Below are 19,473 nucleotides of genomic sequence, written 5' to 3'. Positions count from 1 at the left end.
CCCAGGAGAACTTAAAACCAGTCCGTGACTCTGACATCTGGGACGGACCTGGTTGGTTTTTTCCCAGCCAAGGCAAGCTTAAGTATCCTAGAAAAGGGACACGGATTAACCATAGGTACAAATAAGGGCCATCACCTTCATGTCAGAACCTGAGGGGCAGGGGAGCTTGACTGCCAGCTGACGCTCAGAATTGGGCTACATGTCAGTCATCTTGCTTCTAGAGAGCCAGAAGGGAGAGGAGAGCATTTAATACTGTCTTATGGATTGGATGCCCACCTCTTTAGTCTTTCTTCAGGAACCAGGACACACAGGGGACAGTAAGACTTGAATTTTACCCCTGCTCCTAACTTGCTGTGTGACTTCAGACACTTACTTAAACTCCCTGGATCTCAGGCTTTTCATCCACAAAAAGGGAAGTGTATCTGGGTCCGTGAATGGTCTTTGGGGAGAGGTAGTCCAAGTCACAGAGTGATCGAGGCAGGCTGCCAGGTCCACAGCTCCCCCAGCTCCTAGCTGGATGGTTTGGGGGGAATTATGTAACCTCTTTTTTTTTTTTTTTAACATCTTTATTAGAGCATAAGTGCTTTACAATAGTGTGTTAGTTTCTGCTTTATAACAAAGTGAATCAGTTATACATATACATATGTCCCATATCTCTTCCCTCTTTCATCTCCCTCCCTCCCACCCTCCCTATCCCACCCCTCTAGGTGGTCACAAAGCACCGAGCTGATCTCCCTGTGCCATGTGGCTGCTTCCCACTCTCTCACTTCGTCCCAGCTTACCCTTCCCCCTCCCCATATCCTCAAGTCCATTCTCTAGTAGGTCTGCATCTTTATTCCTGTCTTGCCCCTAGGTTCCTCTGAGTTTTTTTTTTTTTTACATTCCATATATATGTGTTAGCATACGGTATTTGTTTTTCTCTTTCTGACTTACTTCACTCTGTATGACAGACTCTAGGTCCATCCACCTCACTACAAATAACTCAATTTCGTTCCTTTTTATGGCTGAGTAATATTCCATTGTATATATGTGCCACATCTTCTTTATCCATTCATCTGTTGATGGACACTTAGGTTGCTTCCATGTCCTGGCTATTGTAAATAGAGCTGCAATGAACATTTTGGTACATGACTCTTTCTGAATTATGGTTTTCTCAGGGTATATGCCCAGTAGTGGGATTGCTGGGTCGTATGGTAGTTCTATTTGTAGTTTTTTAAGGAACCTCCATACTGTTCTCCATAGTGGCTGAACCAATTCACATTCCCACCAACAGTGCAAGAGGGTTCCCTTTTCTCCATACCCTCTCCAGCATTTATTGTTTGTAGATTTTTTGATAATGGCCATTCTGACCGGTGTGAGATGATATCTCATTGTAGTTTTGATTGCATTTCTCTAATGATTAATGATGTTGAGCATTCTTTCATGTGTTTGTTGCCAATCTGTATATCTTCTTTGGAGAAATGTCTATTTAGGTCTTCTGCCCATTTTTGGATTGGGTTGTTTTTTTTTTTGATATTAGCTGCATGAGTTGCTTGTATGTTTTGGAGATTAATCCTTTGTCAGTTGCTTCATTTGCAAATAATTTCTCCCATTCTGAGGGTTGTCTTTTGGTCTTGTTTATGGTTTCCTTTGCTATGCAAAAGCTTTTAAGTTTCATTAGGTCCCATTTGTTTATTTTTGTTTCCATTTCTCTAGGAGGTGGGTCAAAAAGGATCTTGCTGTGATTTATGTCATAGAGTGTTCTGCCTATGTTTTCCTCTAAGAGTTTGATAGTGTCTGGCCTTACATTTCGGTCTTTAATCCATTTTGAGTTTATTTTTGTGTATGGTGTTAGGGAGTGTTCTAATTTCATTCTTTTACATGTACCTGTCCAGTTTTCCCAGCACCACTTGTTGAAGAGGCTGTCTTTTCTCCACTGTATATTCTTGCCTCCTTTATCAAAGATAAGGTGACCATATATGCATGGGTTTATCTCTGGGCTTTTTATCCTGTTCCATTGATCTATATTTCTGTTTCTGTGCCAGTACCATACTGTCTTGATGACTGTAGCTTTGTAGTATAGTCTGAAGTCAGGGAGCCTGATTCCTCCAGCTCCGTTTTTCTTTCTCAAGATTGCTTTGGCGCTTTGGGGTCTTTTGTGTTTCCATACTATGTAACCTCTTGAAGTCTCAGTTTCTTCATCTACAAGATGGGGTTCATACAACAAACCTCCTGAGTTGTATGAAGATCAGATAAGACTTTTATGGAAAGAACTCAAAACAGTTCCCAGAGCATAATAAGAGCCAACAAATATTAGTAGTTATTACTGTTTTGTTTTTTTTAAACATTTATTTATTTATGAATGCCACATGGCATTCAGGGTCTTAGTTCCCCAACCAGGGATCAAACCTGTGCTCCCTGCAGTAGAAGTGCAGAGTCTTAACCACTGGGCTGCCAGGGAAGTGCCATAGTAGTTATTATTGTTCTCACTTAGCTTCTGTGGCAGGGAGCGTCTAAAATGGTCCGCAGTGATCCTTGCCTCCTGGTAGTCACACCCTTGTGTAATGCCGGCCCCTTGAGTGTGGGTTGGACTTTGCAAATTTCTCCTAATTAAGATAAGTCGGCAGAAGTAAAGGGATGTCACACCCAAGACTAGGTTATAAAAAGACTACATTTTCCATCTTGCGCATCGTCTCTTGCTCTCTCACTCATTCCCTCTGAAGGGCCTCCCTGTGGCAAAGCCCATGCGGCAAGACACTGAGGGCAGCCTCGAGCCCATGGCCAGTGAGGGACTGAGCCCTCCAGTCCAACAACCCCCAAGGAGACAGACTCTTCCAACACCCACTTGAGAGCTTCCAGAAGAGGGGCCTCCTCAATCAGGCCTTGAAATGACGGTGGCCCTAGCCTCACCCTGAGTACAGCCAGTGAGAGGCCCTGAGCAGAGGATGTGGCACAGTCGTGCCGGGATTCCCGATCCACAGAAACTCTGGGACACCCTATGTTCATTGTTTTAAGCCACTCAAGTTTGGGGTAATTTGTTACACAGCAATGGGTACCTAATGCAGGCTTCTTCCAGCTCCAATATCCAGGCTCCCTGAAGCAATTCCAAAACATGAGCTTATTCTCAGACATCTGGGGACACCCAGTGAGAACTGTGATCTATCAATAAGGAAGCATTACAGAGCTACCACATGCAAAGGTAAGACAGCTAGAAGGTGAGGATACGTCTTCACCCTTGCATCTGTGTGGCAGAAATACCATATGACTCTATAACACCTATTGTCTCTATATGGTGAAAATGCTATATAACTGTATAGCATCTATTTTATTCATATGGTGAAAATACTATACAACTCTGTAACATCTGTTGTATCTGTACAGTGGAAAGACTGCCTAACTCTTTTTGCCTTGGTAACTTGAAATTGGCTATGGTTAGAGTATGACACCATGGAAATCAGCAAATGCTACAAATGTTATAAATCAAGGCTTAGGGGGTTTGGGTTCTTTTTTTTTTTTTTTGAGAGCAATGTTAAACATTTACTAGCACACCATTGAAGTTAACCCATTATTCTAAGAATTCCAGGGAAACTCAAAAGAAAAAAAATAATCTTCCCTACTTTGTGAAGACAGAAGACTTGGGACATGGGCTTGGGACGTGGGCTGCAGGCAATAAGGTCTCTCAAAGTTCCTGCTAGCTCTATATTCCACAGTGGTATAGAAATTTCAGAACTCAGATGCAAGAGAGAACCCTGTCTTTGGAGTAACAAAGACCTGGGTTCAAATTCTGTTCTGACTCTCCCTAGCTGATCGCTGGGTCTGGCGCTTCTCGTAGCCCTCAGATTCTGGTCACATTTCAGAAGACTTCAGAACAATGAGGCATGTTTCAAACACAGCAGGAAAGAGAACTTTCGGGCTGGGTTTTAAATTTTTTATTTGGGTTTTATTTTTTAACACTGAGGAAGCTCCACGGCAGTTGCAGGAATGACCCCTTACAAAAAGGAGTTGGGGGCACATGGGGGAGTGGAGTGAGGAATCTTTCAAAGTTGAAAACCTGCTGGTCCTTATTAAAAAGAACAGAACAGCATTCTCCCTTCCCCCAGGGCTCTGCGGGATTGACCCTCCTCCTCCAGAACCCCTGATTTTATTTTATAATCTAACTCGGCTGCACACTCCCTAGCTATGCGGCTGACTTTTTACAGCCACGACTGGGGAATGACTTCATCTCGGTGAATTTATGGGTCACAGCAGAGGATGGAGCAGAGGTCCTTTAAGGGGGAAATCGCAGCCAATCCCGTCCCCCACCCCATCGTGATGATTTTCCCAGCCACGGCCTTACAAAGCCCGTTCATGCCCTGCTCTAGTATGAGCAGTGGTGCTGGACCAGAACGCTCTGCCACTGCCCGGCATGTTCTGTGGAATCTCAGCAGGAGGACAAGGTGCTCGGCTGACACAGCTTGTTCAAAAAACTAGAGGGGATGAGCACGGGGCCTTCTGAGGCCCCTTGTGACTCTGACGGACTGGGTCTGGCTGAGGTTAGGGTGACAGTTTTGCAGATGGCGTGTGCTTGAGACATGATTTGCTGGCACTGTCTGCCCTTAGCAAGAGCCCTTCATCCGGGACACCCAGCCCTGTGGCTCCAGAGGTACTGACTGTGTCCTCTGGATGCGATGCCAGTGGCTGGGGCTGGCAACACTGCATGTGCCAGCCTGCCTCCTGATCTTTTCCCCAGCCACCTCACTAAAATGGAGCTCCCAGAACAGCCCTTGCAGTCCCACCTCTGCCTTCCGTTCTGCTGTGTCCTGGGTCTGGAGCCCCCTCCTGCCTCCCCACCTCCTGATCAGGCTCACCGTCTATTTCCCCTCAGATCCCTCCTCCCTCCTGCCTCCAGTGCCTGGCACCGAGCTGGCGCTCAGAAAGCCGCGTCCCATGAATCAGCAAATCCACAGCCAGCCCTGAAATCTAAATGTTGGACAAAACAAACACCCTCCCCTCTTGACTCGGCTGATGGGACTAGGGTAAGACGAGCGAGGGGCCAAGGGCACAAAATTTAGGGAGGCCTTCCCCCTCGGGGGTGTGCAAGTGCAGGACTGGCCCCAGAGAGTAAGTGCCTGGTCAAATTCTGCACCTCTCCCACCTCCCCCAGTCCTGGCCCTGTTGTCTGTTACAGAACTTGAAACTCCTACCCTCTAGTCCATGAACGTGGACTCTCTCAGAGTGGGACTGTGGGAGAGTTTGTGCTCAGGAAGACCAAGCTCAAAGCTCTGCAGGAGCTCTGGGATTTGGGCAGAATGCGGAACCTTCTGAGCTTCGGTTGCCTCTCTGTCTAGAGGCATATAAACCCACCCTTCCCTTCCCAGCAAGGGCAAGCGAATGAACATGCCCCGTGTGGGATCGGGCTGGTGGAGGCAGGTGAGAGAGGAACTTGGAAAGGTTTTAAAGCTGGATGTAACCCTTGATGTGAGCCAGGCCCTGTGACCGGCACTGGGAGCCCAAAGGTTAGGAAGACAGAGTCTTCGTCCTCAAGATGTCCACACGAAGGGGAGGCAGGCGGGCGGAACTTTCACTCTCATCCTACGTGATGGGGGCTTCAAGATGTGTGTCCAGCTGGGCTCCAGCTGGAAAAGGAGGCGCACTGTCACAAGAGAGTTTGATCAAGGTCATTGGCTTGCTGGAGTGACTGCTGAGCTGGAGGTTGAACTTTAAGGGGGAAGTTTACAGATGGACAAGGAGAAACAGAGTCCCAGGTAGGGACCAACACATGCAAAAGGGTGCAGACATGAAAAGTTTTGTTGACTTCGAGGAAGAGTGAGTAGGCAGGTTTCGCTGAAAGGTGGGCTGTCTGGGGGAGGAGGACGAAGACGAGTGTCCAGACAGATGAAGGAGGAGCTGACGAATTAGGTAAAGGATTGTGCAACTTCCTTCTTTAAAATGTACACTCGGCAGTGGCTGTGTGTACATGTGGGTGCCTGAGCTCATGGTGGGGAAGTTGTTGAGGGCAGTAAGACAGTCTGACTGTGTGAAGAACTGGGTGGCGAACCATGTGGAAAGGGAGCGTGGGCTGTACACGGTAGCCCTGGGAGTTCTTCTGCCTGGTGACTTGGATGGAAACTTGCTCCATGGGACCAATGAGGCCGAAGCCCTCAGGCTGGCTCTCGAGGGGATTAGAGTAGGACTTTGCCCAGGTCCGCAGCCCCCAGAGCCCCGGGCCAGCTTCGAGGCAGGGCCTGGGGTTTCTCTCAGGGGTGGGATTGAGCCACCGCTAATTCAGGTTCGGAGCTCCATTCCCCCTGCTGCATGCCAGTGCCTTTGGGGGCTCAATGAGCCTCGAAGGTTGGGCTCCGGTTACTTTGCTACATTTCCCCACATTCTTCACCCGCTTCCTACCAGCTTGGCATCTCCTCGTCACTAGCACCCACAGAGAAACTCACCCCTGCAGGCAGCCCCTCTGCCTGTGCTAGAAACAGCTTTCCCATCCCCCTGCCCGCTCGCCCAGGGACCCCGCTTCTCCCTCTCAAACTGCCTCGCACGCCTTCTCCGCCTTTCTCATCCCTTCGGAATAATCATTTTAAGAAAACCACGTTGCTTCCTTTCTTCAGCCCCATCGAGATCTGAGCGCTCGCTGCCCCTGGTGTATTTGATGAGTCTTCCTCCCCTCCTGCCTACTGTCAGGGAAATTGGAATCATACTCCAACCTGCAACAAGATTAATGTTCTAAAGACAAGCGTGCACCTCAGAGTGGGATTGGGGCTGCTGGTCTTTGATAATCTATTCAACTCATTTGGTTCCATCGCTAATAGACAGCCGTGGATTCTGTGATGACTACGATATACTTTAATCAAAGGCATGTTATGCTCAGAGTCGAAAAAACACTTCCCCTTCTTCCCCTTTGCAGAAAAAAAAGAAAAGAAAGAAAAAATGTTCCTCTATTCAACAACTAGGAGAAAGGTATTCAGATCTGCAGAAAGCAAGCAATAAGCCTCCTTTCGAGAACCTGAGAGCCAGTTCTGGAAACAATGAGAAATTATCATTAAAATGCCTTGGTGGTCAGATAAGAACAAGGCTGGGGATCAGGGCGACCTGGGTTTGGAAGACAGTGTCCATAACATGCACCAGATTCTCGGAAGAGACTCCGACCACCCCCGCCCCCCACTCCAAACTGTCAGAAATTCCTGGATCAACAATCTTCAAGGTTCCTCTCAGCATTAACAAGGTCTGATCTCACATTTAACCAGCTCTAGAGGCTCTCCAGCCACACATCCAAAAAAGGCCAACTAGACACTTAGCCAGTTAGTAATCAAATGAAATGCACCAAGTACTGATTCTTTCCACTCCCCTCCCAGGCCTGGAGCCGTCCACAATGACAGGCAAACGTGCGCTGGAAGGATTCAGGCCACGAGGGAAGAAGCCCTTTAAGACTTGGGCTCAGAGGATTTGATTCGGGTGCCAGCTTGGCCTGTGAGGCACAGAATCACATCCCCTTTCTGAGGATCACTGTTGTCATCTCAGCAATGGGAATAACAGTGTTTACTGACCAAGGTCTTGGCAGCAATGGGTGTAAAATACTCCATAGAGTGGAGTGTGCCATATAAACACAAGGTATTGTTCCACTGAGAGGGCAGCAGCGTGGGTACCAGGTCTGAGCCCAGCACCTGGAGTCAGAGGGCTGGGCTTTGGCTGTTGACTCTGTCCCTTGTCAGCACTTTGAACTTGAGACAGTTATTTCACTCAGTTTTTTTCATATTTGGACTGAGATAATAATAGTACCTACTTCTTAAGGTCATGAGGGCCATTAAATGAATTAATATACCTAAACCAGTTAGATGATGCTCGGATATAACAAGCTTTATGTAGGTGTTTGCTATCATCACTTTAAAATCTGCAGAGGATAAAAAAAGAGTACACACACACACACACACACACACACACACACACACACACACAAACCTGGGGTCATAAAGCCACTCTGTTACAGCAGGAACCACATCTGCCTGGCTCAGTCTCTATCCCCAGTGCTTAGTGTAATGTTAGAACACAGGTGCTGAAAAAAAAGTGTGGAATACATGAACATCACTTGTGACTCAGAACTTCCTGGCAGCCACGGCAAGGAGGGAAACATCTTGAGTCATACAATTCTCACCTATTGAGGAAAGGAAAGACGCGCATCTCATCTTTAGTGCGTGGATACTAATCCCTTGCATCAATTTTTAAAAAGGATGTATTGCATGGGTCTTGGGTTGAGACTGCCAAGCACTCTAATGGATCATGCCTTCCATCCCAGTTAATCAAAGGATGCAGAAATGTCCTTCATCTGACCTTGGCTGACAGCTGGACCACAATATTAGAGTATATCTTGGAGCAAGACCTAAATAAGTAAGGTTGGGAGAGGCGGCTTCTTTGGCCATCTTCTTAACGTAAGAACCAAACTTAAGCATTCTTAGAGTCTGATACCTCCTTAAAGAATCTGATTTAAAAAAAAAACAAAAAACAAAAAACTAAGGCCCTCTCCCCAGCAAAAGGTACCTGCACCCAAGGTACACTTAGCTGTATTTTGCACACAGCTATGGGGTGGTACACAGATCTCCTAGATCTCAGGTATTAGTCTATTTACCCTCTAGGCATCTATGAAGTGTAGACAAGAACCACTTAGAAGAGTGGTTGGAGAGACTGCCCTTGAGATACCATGTGTGAAAATGGCCTTTCAGCTGTACAGCGATTAGAAGTACAGGCCATTGTTCTCCATTGTTTCAGCTGGGCTCTGAGCCAGGAGTTGGTTACAGGCTGAGCTTTTAGGCAAGAGCCTGGAGTGTGGATAGCTTCTATTGTTGATTGAAGGACAATCTAAATAGTCTAGAAACAAACAGGGAAGTAGTTCGGACACCCTCTTTCTACCACCTTCTCAGAGAGTCAGGCCAGGGGCGTAACCACCTGAGTGCACCAGCATCTTCAGCAAGCCGTGCTGGATGGTCCGGTCCTCTCCAGCTGTTGGCCCCAGGAAGCAAGGCAAAGCCTTTTCCAGCGGGAGGCTACCTCTCTGTCATGGGCCTCCGCCCTGAGACAGCCATGCCCCGGGGGCACCAGTGCCTTTCTGGCAGCAGTGACTTCTTTTTTTTTTTTTAATTTTTACTGGAGTATAGTTGATTTACAATGTTGTGTTACCTCCTGCTGTGCAGCGAAGTGACGCAGTTATACATACACATATATCCACTCTTTTTTAGGTTCTTTTCCCATATAGGTCATTACAGAGTATTGAGTAGTGTTCCCTGTGCTATACAGTAGGTCCTTATTAGTTATCTATTTTATATATAGTAGTGTGTGTATGTCGATCCCAATCTCCCAATTTATCCCTCCCCTCCTCCCCCCAACCCCGGTAACCATAAGATTGTTTTCTACATCTGTAACTCTATTTCTGTTTTGTAAATAAGTTCATTTGTACCATATTTTTAGATTCCACATATAAGCGATATCATACAATACTTGTCCTTCTCTGTCTGACTTACTTCACTCAGTATGACAATGTCTACATCCATCCCTGTTGCTGCAAGTGGCATTATTCTGTTCTTTTTTATGGCTGGGTAATATTCCATTGCTTGTGGTACATATGTAATACATACAGCGGACTATTACTCAGCCACGACTTCTGATATCCTGGCCAGAGAAAGGGCTGAAGCTGCTTCCAGGTCCCTGGGTGGGTTTTCCTTATGAGAGAACTGCTACCTCTCCCTGTGGATGTGGGGTCTGCAGCTTCCAAAAATGAAGACGAGCTTGGATGTGTATACATTTCCTGCCACTCTCTCCAACCAAAATGAGATTAGTACAAGAAAACTGCTTTGGATCCTGTCTGGAACACTGGGGGATATTGGCAACCAGCAACAAAGTGCCTACGTGAAGGTGCAGAATACCTTTCTGGCCTCATCACCGCCCTTCTCCCCAACATGCACACACGTACTTCTCCTCTGCTCCAACTGCACACCCCACCCACACTGCCACTTGATGCCTTTGAATGTGATGCCACTTCCACCATGCTCATGTGCCCTCCCCTTTCTCAGATGGATGGCATCCTTCTCACTCTTTCCAATCCCCTTCATATTTGACCTGCTCTGGGAAGCCTGCAGCGGGCATCCCAGCCCGGGAGTCCCACAGCACATCCTGCATCGCTTGTCAAGGGGGATCACGCTGTTCCATTAGAGCTGGTTCCTCATCTAGAACGTGGGGACACACGACGACCCCTGTGAGGAGCTGTCCTGAGGACTGTACCCATCAGCACAGGCTAGGTGCGCAGGGCAGCATCCTGCACAGATGCCAGCAGTGGTGCTCATTATGACCCCAGCTGATGAAAATTTTCCCAGCACTTTCCCATCCTTTATCTTAGTTCATCGTCATCTCAGTTCTTGAGAATGACATTCGTGTGACGTTGAAGCCGAGTCATCTAAAGGGAAGCAACTTGTCCAAGGTCACAGGGAGAAGCAGCAGTACCAAAGCCCCCAACCTGGCTGCTCCCACGGCTCCTCATCTGTTATCCCAGCACCTTGTCCTGGACCCTGGACCGGGAACCCTGAAGAAGGACTGAATGGGAAGAGGCAGGTTCCCAAGCAGGAGCATTTGCATTTTCCAACCGCCTGCGTGTTACCAGAGGGAGGTTTTGTGACAGCCTCATTAACACCCTTCCTCCTTACAAACAGCGTTGTTGAGAGAATCTCAAATGAGTACACGCGATCAGCCCTACCATGGAGGTGTGACTGGGGCCACCAGCCAGCGACAGTGTTACGACATGAATCCCCTCACAGGACACATCCCCATCCAACATGAGGGGCTGAATGCAGTGGAGCCCACTGAAGGACCCTGGGAATGTCCTCCAGAGAAGAGAAACTGCAGAGCATGCCAGGATGCAGTTGCCTTACGAAATGAATGGGCACAGCGGGTGGAGGACCACTCAGACCTCTGTGCCTGTTAATAAATCCTGACCTCATTTGGAAAAGCCAGAGCAAACCTATACGGCCACTACAGAGGTCTTCGCCCTGCCGAGAGGCTGTTGGTTTCTTTATGAACATCAGTGTCTGGAGCAACGGGAGCTCCAGCTTTGGGTTGGAGGGTCAATGTTTATCAATCAACCTATATCGGGTTCAACATGAAATTCTTTATTATATACCACCTTGGTTGATATTTAACAAGGCATGTGTTGGATCTGGGAACCAAGTTAAACCGTCTCTAACGTTTTGTCCCGGACCTATATTTAAGAACTACGATGGGATAGGACTAAATATTACACTGCAATCCTTTACATGTGTTAGGAGGTTTCAAACTACAAGTCATTTTCACACCCATGTTCTCTTTCAATTCTGAAGGCAACCCTGTGTGTTAATCAGAGCATGGATTTGACATGCCGGAGGATGAGAAAACAAAGGTGCAGAAAGAGAAATGACGTGTCGAAGGTCACAGAGTTACCAGAAGAACTAACAGAACTTCCACATCGAAGACTTTCTTTGCAACTTGTCCTTCCACCGAAGGTCTGTCCAGTGATAAACGACATCGAGAGTCAGGCCGAAGCAGGACAATCCCAGGGGGTGCGGGGAGGGACGAGGAGCGATTGTACCCAAACTGGCCCTGCCCTCTGGGCCCTGGAAGAGCTGAGGGCCATGTGGAGATGAGCACCCCTCAAATCTCCTAGTGCCAGTGAATGGTCTAATGCCCTCTTCCCTGCTCAGACTCCCTGCCCAGCCTAGAGCCTGAGCTGGGCTAGGGGCGCTGACCGGTGCTGCCCCCTGGGGAAGTCTACCTCTGAGAGCAAAGGTTTGCGGACCTCTTTCAGAGGTTAGAGTTTGCCAACAGCCTAATATTGCCCCAGTTATCTTTCACACACATACAGTATGCTTCCTAGTGTTCCAAATATTACATGTGTACTCTCTCTGGAGCTGCACAATTGCCTTGTGAAGGCAGCAGTGTAGTGACTCTAATTCCCACTGGGGTAAGTGACCTGGCCAGTCAGACAGTCAGGGTGCAAACAGCCAGGTCTTATCCTGTATCCCCTGCTGGTCACGGTTTGGATTTGGTCAGTTGCCTCCCTGGTGCCCCTCTATCCAGCAAGCATTTACTTCTGAACGTAACTAACCACTTTTGATCACCAAGAGAGAAAACGGCAGCTGGTAATGAGGCTTCTGCTTTGCTGACATGACATGTGCCTTATCCCCCAAATCCTCCCACTCAATCCCCTTCCCAGGGGCTCCGACAGGCTGTACATACGCAAGATACAGGAGGGCCGGGAACAGGCCGGAGGGGAAGTCTCCTTTATTTGAACCGGCACGCCTCTCCACCACCCAGCAGCCTTCCATGTCACTCTGCCCTAACAACCTGGCTGGAATACGGTGCTTAGACCAGAGGACCAACGTGAGGCATCCTACTTCCTTCCCCTTGAACCAAAAATGGATACGTCTGCAGCTCATCACCCCATCTGAGCTCCCCATGGGCTGGAAAGCAGGAAGAGAGAACAAGGATAGTGACTGGGTCTGCTCTGTGCTGACACTGTGTCAATGAACAAAGTAGCTACTCTATGGGACAAGAGAGGAAAAAGACAACATTCCCCACAAGGTCCTAAGTGTTAATACACATGACCCTGCCCACTAGAAAACATGGCCCAGTGACTGTCATGGGCTGTAGCCAATCATCAAAGCAACCCTCCCACCCACCATCATTCCCCATCCCTCACCGCCAGTGAGAAGTTCAAAGAAGAAAATGAGTGCGGAAGTTCCCCTCTCCAACAGCTGAGACCCCAGAGTACATACAATTAAACACTGATGGCAAAAACTGCCGTCTAGAGAATCGAAGGCTTCCGGGGGCAGGAGCCAGTATCCTCAGCTGAGTCCAGAGGAATAGGGCGCACACGGTTTAGGGAATGCTGGGCAATTGCTCCTGGCAGGTACAGCCTATTGACTTGTCTTTCTTGTTTATCACATCTGGGTTTGGAGAAATAATAGCCAGATGTTCAGAAAGAAGTTTTCCTCGTTCTTTATAAAGTAAAACAATGTACTGTGGTCGGATGTGAATTTGTCTGTGTGTTTAAAAGCTTATGTTGTTGGTTCCACAAATGCTTAAAAGATGTTACATCCTATATGATTACACTCAGGACCATAAACAAAGCCCAAAGCAGTAAAGGATGGAAGAGGAATTTCATTCCCCAACTAGCACTTCATTTTCCTACTTACTCTTCTCTCCTCTATCCTGGCCTGCTCTATCTTGGTCCCCATATTGTCCCTGCCTGTCTTCCCAAGCTGCCTCATAGGGAATCTTTTCAACAAACAGGTAACTTGAGTTTCAGTCTCAGCTCAGCCATCAAGCAGCTGGGTGACCTTGGACAAGTCACTGGCCACCATCAGACTGTCTTTCGTCTGCAAAGTAAAAATAAAACGCTGCCCACAGCACTGGCTTTCCGGGTCATTCCAAGGACATCATACCCAAAAGGTCTACTCAGTAGACATACATTGATTCAGTGGTTCAACAAACATTTATTAGGCACTTATTTGCACTGGGCATTATTCTAAGATGAAGGGGACACCATCCAAGCATCATGGTTATGAGAACAATTGTTGGTTTCTTTTTCCAGAAATAAGAGCTCCCTGGGAATGTCATTCCTCTGCCTACGACCCTGAAGTGGCTTCTCACTGCCCAAGGGCAAAGTCCCCGAGGGCTGGAGATGGAAGCAGGAGCCAGTTCGAGGAAATCACCTGCTTTCTCTTCCTGTCCTACCTTGAGCCAGGTTTTTTCTCCCCCACTGCTGGCTGCTGATGACCTCCTCCGGGCACCATGCTTCTCTGTGCCTATACTTTGGGCTCTCCGTGCTGGTGGCTCCCCTGCTGCGAGCTTATATGCCAGGCCTTCTCCTCTACTGGGTGAGAGCGCCTGACTGCAGAGCTTATACACCAGGAGGGCAGGAGCCACGTCTGTCCTGCCTGCCTCCATTTCCCCATCACTCCTGGCACACAGTAGGTCCTCGTGCATCCTTCCGCGGAGCGACGCCTGGTGGCTGATCTAGAGGTTCCTTATTATCTCCTTTAGGTCTCCTTCATTTGGGAGAAAGAGTTTCACACGCAGAGCCGCGGAGCAGGAAGGGCCGTGCGGCCCACAGCCTAGGGGAAAGACTCATCCCCACAGCTTAGAGAAGGGCCTGCACCACCCGCCCGAGTACAATCCTTGAACTCAGGCTGAACCCTGCTTGGGAGCATCATCCTGGGAAAAGAAACTGCATTTGCATCGATTCTCTGCATAGCCGTTCTCTTTAGGGCTATACATTGTTCCTTCTTGACACGGGGCCTGGGAAGCAGTGGCAGCACCCCCTACGCTCTATGTAAATACAGGCTCCTTGAAGGATATTTATTGGCCTGCAGAAGAGATGCGGGGGAATTTTGCTCTGTAGGTGAGTGATAAAAAAGAGCAGTGAGCGGATATGTTCGCCAGCTTATTTACCACAAATCTCTTATTTATGGCCTCATAACCTCCTGATGGCCTGGTGCTCTCCTCCCACACCTGGTTTTCTTCCCAGACGGAGAAAGTGCTGAGATGAGGACTATTTGTCCAAGGTTCCTCTCTGCTTCTAGTTTCAACAGCTGGAGCCGGACCAGTTGATCTCCCTGTGACTGCGTGGATGATGAGGTCTGCAGGATGAATCCCGTTCTGCAAAGCGCGCTGTGCTTAGGAGAGCCGTGAACATGGTGACTGGGGTCCAGCCCAAAGTTCCACTGGATGAACGTTCACTGGACACCTATTGTGCCCAGCACCATGGATGATGCCAGGAATGGGAAGGAAAATAGGCCCTGCTTCCCTCCCCTGGGGCCCTTTCTCCAGTCTTCTCCCAGCCAGTCGCTGCAATAGGCACTTTGCATATATTATACTCAGTCAGTCCTCTGAGCAACGCTACGAGGATGCAACATGTCCCCGATCCAAACATCACAGCCTCCCGAGGCCAGTCTTCCTCCATCCCTTGGTGGAGCTACCCCATCACCCAGAACCCTAACGAGGCGTCCGCCCGGAGGCCTTCCACATAGGTAGCCCGGGCTCTGGAGATGGTACCTCCTCCCCACGTGTCCTCCATTTCTGGGCTCCGTGTCTGCCTTTCCTCCGCCCCAGTCCAGCTCCCACCATGCCAGGCTGTCACGTGGGCCCTCTGGCTTGGGCGCTCAGCTCCTGATTGGCCCTTCCCTTTGGATCCCTGAGTGTTCTTTTCAAAGCATACACTGACCAGGTCACTCCCCTGCCGAAACCCTGAGATGAGTCTCTGTTACCCACACAGCAACCTCCAAACTCTTGGGGTAAATCCAAGCAAACCTATGATGAGCAGGCCCACCTTTGGCATGGTCTTTTGCTGGTTCCTAAGCTCTGGGCCTACTAGATCATTTGGATTCTCTGCCCCTGTCTCGCCTCTTCTTGCCTCTTGCCTCTTTGCCTGTGCCGTGCTGGGCCTTCTTCCTGAATGCCACGCTTCTCCCCTCCTCCCAGCCCCGCTACCTTCTACTCAGACTTCAGGACTCATTTCCAATGCCACCTCCTTCTGAAGCCTTCTCAGACAACCTTCCTGCAGATGGTCAAGTGCCTGTATTAGTTTCCTGGGGCTGCTGTAACAAAGTGCCGCAAATCATCAGGTGGCTTAACACCGCAGAAATGTCTCCTTTCACAGTTTGGGAGGTCAGAAGTCCAAAACCAAGGTGTGGTTACAATTGGCTCCTGCTGGAGGCTTTGAAGAAAAATCTGTTCCATGCCTCTCTTCTAGTTCCTAGTGGCTGCCAGCAATCCATGGTGCTCCTTGGCCTGTAGACCCATCACTCCAATCTCTGCCTCTGTTACCACATGGCCTCCTTCTCTGTGGCTGTGTCTTCTTTCCTTCTATCTCACATAAAGATATGTGTCATGGGACTTAGGATGCACCCAGATAATCCAGGGTGATCTCATCTCGGAACTTTTAAGTTAAATACATCTGCAAACACCCTCTTTCCAAATGAGATCACATTCCTAGTACGGGGATTAGGATCTGGTCTTGTCTTTTGGGGGCCACTATTCAACCCATTATAGTTCCCCTCCTCTGTATTCCACCCCCCCCCCCATACCTGAGCAAGACTCCTCCCAGGCTTTCACTTCACTTGGAGTGGCGTTTGTGGCCTAGTTCTGCAGCAGGGGTGAGCTGTCCTGTGGGCAGAGGCTTTCATTTCTGCATCCCCAGCACCTAGCTCCTGGCTTGGCCCAAGGACATTCGTAAACAATGAGGGTAAATGGATGAAGTGGGTGCTGTCTCCCCATTGTACTGACGAGAGGAACAGAGGCTCGCGGCAGGGAATAAGACGGGCCTAAGGCCATGGAATGAATTACAGCAAAGCCAGGAATACGTTACCAGGACTTTGGCCTGGAACTCTCTCCTTGGCACCAATTACTCTGCCCCAGCTGGGACCAGAGCAACCCTTAGAAAATCTCTTCTCCCCATGGCTTAGGAAATGAAAAAGATCTCCATACCCCGCTCCTGTCAACAGGCTTCCTCCCACCTCCCTGCCCCTCTGATTCCCCCTCATGTGTCCACTCCCCCCAAACCAGAAACACATGCTTCATTTGACCTTGGCTGTTTGTGAAGGAAAGTGACTCCCCAGTTGGTGGATTTCTCAGAGGTCTTAGGGCCTCCCCTGATCTGAAGTCCTGTGGGAACAGTTTCTAGGGTCCAGGCTGTGCTGAGACTGGCGAGCTGGGAGGCCAGTATTGTGCAAGGCTGGAGTCTCCAATGGAAATAGCTCCTGGAGGGACAGGAGGACCGCTTCCCCAACAGGGGCTGAATCTCTACCATGTGCCTCTAAATCCCAAAGAGAGGGGCTTTTATCACGGCACATGAACTCTGAGGACAGGGATAATGAGTGCATTTAACAGATGACGAGCCTGGGGTGCAGAAATGCAAGCAAGGATAAGGCAGAAGCAGATTAGACCCCCCAGGCAGCCCCACTCAGACCATCTCCACCCTGCTTCCCACTGGGCCCTTCCACGACCCTATCCCCACCCAAGAGCCTTTCTGATGGGAAGAAGCAGGTCTGTTGGAGAGGCACCTGGCTAGGTCATCAGCTCAGACATCACCCCCAAAAGGAGGAGAGATTTCCCCCCCAAATACACTCACTCTAGCTTTCCTTTCTGACCCATCATGGCCCAAGAAAGTCCCCCTCTGCTCCGCGAGCATAGTAAGGGTTACCCATGGTACAGTGAGTGCCTGTCCTTCCCCAGCCCGCCTCTACCACAGAGTTTTCTCTGGCTTGCTGGAAGCCGTCTCTTTCAGATTCCATCAAGGCCTCCCTTTCTCTCGAGCTCGCTGGAGTCGGGTCCACTGAGGAGAAATGGAAAGGTTCCCTGAGCAGTGTGACTCCATCTCTGACTGGCTGCGTGCCCCCACTCCACCTCTTTCAACAGTTTCCTTGACAGGGAACAACAGGATAATAACACCTACTTCACAGGAGTGCTATGACAAGTAAACGGAATAATGTAGGCAAAGGGGCGGGTCCCACCGTGTGCCTGAGTAACAAGCCAGCTGACCTGGAAGCACTCAGCGCGCGCGATCTCAGTTAATCCTCCAGCAACCCTCTCATGAGGCGCTTTGCTATCACCCCATTTTACAGGTGATGAAACAGAGGCACAGAGAGGTCTGGGACTTGTCCAAGGGTGCACAGCCCTTAAGTAGAAAGGCAGGAACCATAATGCTATTTTGCCTCCCTGCCCAGTGTGCATTTCTTGCTTTTCTCTTAACCTGGTGCCTAGCGCTGTCCTTACTGAGCATAAATGACTTTTCAAGTGCACAGTCTCGGTCAAGTACAGAGGATGCGAAGATGAATGTGATGTGGCTGTATAGTCCCCTGACAGTGAGGGGGATGGGCACAAACGGGTAATTACGATACTGTATAGGATATGTGTGTGTGTGTGAGAGAGAGAGAAAGAGAGAATCAGAGAGAGAGGTGGAGAGAGAGAGACAGAAGGTGTGCACAGAACAGGGAGAGCTGTCCCCACATTGGGGGGTCAGCATGCAGCAGTGGGGAGGAGGTTCCTGCAGCAGGTAATACCTGATCTGAGAGGCAAGAACCAAGAGAGATGAGCTGGGGGAGGTTTGGGGGACAAAGTTAGGATGTTCCAGGCAGAGGGTCCTGAGTAAGCAAAGGAACTGAGCCATTAAACAGCCTGCTGAGTGTAGAGAATGACAAGGAGCTCTAGGTGTGCCCGGAATACCGAGCGCCAGGCAGACACTGAGGATGCTGTGGATGGAGATGCAGGCGGGCACCAGCCGTGGAGAGGCTGCAGGGCAGGTCTGGGGGTGTCAACCACGTGCTGCGGGCAAGAAGGAACCGCAGAAAGGGTTTAAGCAGGGAGGGACGTGGTCAAATTTGCATTTCCGAGGATTATTCTGGCAGTTCTGTGTGGATCAGGTACCAGCCTGGGTAAAAGGGAGACCTGACGGGAGGTGAGAGGTGGGGAATCTGCGAGCAGTGACAGAAATGGAGGAATCAGCTCGGAAATTAGTGAGGTGGTGAAAGCGAGCAGGAACTGCCAGATTAGGGGAGGGAAGTTGGGGAGGGGAATGGGTCTAGGATGGTGTCCAGCTTCCTTGCTGGGGGTCCTGGCAGAACCTTCACGAGCTGGGACCCAAGGAGAGCTGCTGATCTGGGCAATGAGGTGATGAGTTTCAGACGCGCTGATCCTGGAGTCCTGGAGCCATCCAAGGTCGGGGGTGTTCAGTGTGGAGCGGGGGGCTGGTCCTGGGGAAAGGAGTTGGCTGTAGGTGTGGCCTGGGGGCTCACCAGCTCGTAGGCAGAGGCTGATGTCTTGCGCACGTTGCAGAGCAACAAGGGGAGCCGAAGGAAAGGGAAGACCTTGTGGAAGACTAGCTTTTCTCTGTAGAAAGAGAACCCAGGAAGGGGGCTAGACTGGAGGAGAGAGATGAGGGGAAGCGTTTCAGGAGGAGAGGATGTTAACAGGTCGATTCTACAGAGGCTGCAAGGTGAGGACCAGAAGTGTCCACTGGACTTGGCACTGCAGGGTCACTGGATTGAGGCCACAAATGGATTTACTAAAGGTTGGGAGCAGATGTCAGAGCAGGGGAGACAGTAGATGCGGGAGGCAGGATAGTGGAGTCCCACACTGCAAGTTCTTTTTCACCATTGTGGGGAGGCCAGAAAGAGAGTACCATCTGAGGAAGGGCAGGAGGTCAAGAAGGGGCTGTTTTTCTCAGGACGGGACTTGTTCATTGGCACGTCCATTGCATTAAGAGGAAGAAGCCCACGTAAGAGATGGGTTGACTATGTAAGACGGACATGAGATCATCAACAAGACAAACTTTGGAGGAGAAAGGAGGGGCCAAACTCCATGGGGAATACAAAACCTGGGTACCACCCGTCACAGAGCACCTCCCCAGATGCCTGCCTGGCCATTCCTATCAAGCTGAAACCCCTGTTACCCGCTCCTTGCTTTAATTTTCTCCAATCACTTTTGCTGTATAGC

Source organism: Orcinus orca, chromosome 14, assembly GCF_937001465.1.
Source record: "Orcinus orca chromosome 14, mOrcOrc1.1, whole genome shotgun sequence".
NCBI classification, from domain to species: Eukaryota; Metazoa; Chordata; class Mammalia; order Artiodactyla; family Delphinidae; genus Orcinus; species Orcinus orca.
The sequence above is the reverse complement of the archived record's forward strand: the minus strand, read 5'-3'. Positions refer to the sequence as shown.